This window comes from Portunus trituberculatus, chromosome 3 (genome assembly GCF_017591435.1).
Source record: "Portunus trituberculatus isolate SZX2019 chromosome 3, ASM1759143v1, whole genome shotgun sequence".
Lineage (NCBI taxonomy): Eukaryota > Metazoa > Arthropoda > Malacostraca > Decapoda > Portunidae > Portunus > Portunus trituberculatus.
This window is the reverse complement of record NC_059257.1, coordinates 9755255-9757754: the sequence shown is the minus strand read 5'-3', so window position 1 is coordinate 9757754 and position 2500 is coordinate 9755255. Positions and strand designations below refer to the sequence as shown.

The 2500-nt window shown below is 42.8% G+C and overlaps 1 protein-coding gene across 1 annotated transcript in view; it reads left to right on the top strand.

Annotated features, from left to right (window-relative positions):
* The window catches only part of LOC123509837 (proton-associated sugar transporter A-like), a 25293-nt gene that overhangs the window by 13661 nt on the left and 9132 nt on the right, over window positions 1–2500 (top strand). The gene's annotated exons all lie outside the window — the stretch shown is intronic.

Genomic DNA, 2500 nt, shown 5'->3' with positions numbered 1-2500 from the left:
GACAAGATTTCCACTCTTCTAACTGGAGAAACACTTGAAAACCTCCCTGATCATCTCTATAGCCTTGGAAAATAGTCGTGGTGAGAAAGAAGTGGCATTTTTACGTTTTTAGAGGCAGAGTGACATGATTTCTACATTAAAACACACTTGAAAACCTCGCTAATCATCTCTGTAGCCTTGAAAAATAATCTAAGTGAGAGATTAAAGCGTTTATGAAAATGGACCACAGGAAAGAGTTGTGTATCAAATAAATATAAGAATAGAGTAAAAAAATCTGAATTTGGCGCCAACTTTATCATTTGAGAAGCGCGGGCACTGAACAGCTGATTCCTTCCTTCCGCTGATAGAAGTCCCCTCAGTTGCCAGCTATTAGTGTTACCTTGGCATGATGGTGGTCAGTGAATAGCGGTGAGTTTATCCCTCCTTCCACGCAGTTTGTTGTGATCTGAGCCTCGTCGGACCGCCATGGGGAAGTGTAAGGATGTGTGACCAAGTTTCGGGTATGTTGATACTGTACAAGCTGAATTACTGTAGAAATAGCGAAGATTTGTAGGAGTGAGAGCGTTGGGGCAGACATGGCTGTACTAGACACCAGCAAGCAAGCCGGGCAGATAGAGACAAGGAACACGGAGATAGAGACGAGGAACACAGAGATAGAGACAGAGACAAGGAACACAGAGATAGAGACAGAGACAAGGAACACAGAGATAGAGACAGAGACAAGGAACACAGAGATAGAGACAGAGACAAGGAACACAAAGATAGACACACAAGGAACACAGAGATAAGAGACGGAACAGAGACGGAACACTTAAAGACGGACTGAGACAATCCCCCAAAGCAAGCTGACAGGCCAAGGAACACTTCTGCAGTCACTCTTAATGGGACACGCTGGTAAGTTGAAATTAATCCCGTAATCACACCACGAGAAATATAAAAAAGCAACAATTACTACTGGTTTATGTATATGTAAGCACGGGAAAGTCAACATAGGGCGATTCAGGCCTTCACTGTCAAAGCATGGCGGGTCGCGGGTGTCCAGAGTAGAGACGCCACTCGCTCAAACCCACCAATGAATATGATATGTTTTATTTCCATTTCTTCCAATCGTTACCCATTTTCCTATCTATCTACTATTTTAGTTCCATTTTCCCCCATTTATTATCTCCCTTTCTCTTGTTGACCAATAGCGTGGCTCCATACATGTGACGTTGAGATTAGCTGAGTGAGAGCTGCGAAGGGGGAGCCGGGAAAAGAGAGCGGAAGGGATGTATATATAAGGACAGTGCCAAAATGCGTTCCAGTACTATAAGGACAGTGCCAAAATGCGTTCCAGTACCATAAGGACAATGCCAAAATGCGTTCCAGTACTATAAGGACAGTGCCAAAATGCGTCCCAGTATTAGCGCTACCTGCAACCTAAAATAATAAGGAAGGATAGGAATGTCCACAAACTGTTATTTTTAACTTTACATTATTCTAACTATTTCCTTCCACTGTACCCACTCTAACATCGCTTCACCCGACTTTTACTATTACCATTAGAATTAGGGCGTCCCAGTACTGAAGGGGCGTGGGTGTGGGCGCTGGGCTGAATTGTTGATGCTGGCTGGGACTGGGACTGAGTGAGGGCTCTGCTGTGGTGGTCGTGACATGCAGCAGTGGTTTAAATATTGCCAGATAGATTGGTGTGGTGACTGGCACTGTAACTCAAAAAACATGTTGGTGATAATGAAGTGGGTGGCAACTCAAAAGCATGCGTGATGACCTAACCTAACCCTATCTAACCAAACCTAACTTACAGTCGGCGACAAAAGACGTGACCACGCGGGAAAAATAACAAACACAATTTTTTCAGAAATCTTTGGACGCCTTCCTCCACCAAATGTGTGGCGCGGAATCACACTTGAATTTTATCTCATGCACTCAGTTTGCACACTTGTTTGATGGGTTCGTGAATCACACTTGTGTCTTTGATATATCAAATATTTGTGCTTGGTGATGTTTGTCAGCTGCACAATAAAGGTCGCTGGGATGGGTTGGGGGTTAGGGTAACACTGCCCCTTCAACTCCAACAAAGGAGTGATCAAGACTGACCTTCTAAATTTGAGTGACAGATCGGATGAATTGACAGACGGTATTTTTTTTTCTTATTTATTTATTTATTTATTTATTTGTTTATTTTTATTTATTTATTTTTTAATTTTTTTTTCGCCGTGTACGTTTTGTAGTGGTTGGAAGAGTTATTTACAATGCAAGGGAAATTGTGTTAGTTTTCTCGCGGTCACTGCTGTTGTGGCTGACTGTACGCCTGACTTAACCTAAGATATTATTATTATATTTTATTCTATTTATTGTGTCCTTCCAGTGAAAACTCGACGCTTTCACTGGCAGCCAACCATTGCAGTCTCTCTCTCTCTCTCTCTCTCTCTCTCTCTCTCTCTCTCTCTCTCTCTCTCTCTCTCTCTCTCTCTCTCTCTCTCTCTCTCTCTCTCAAATC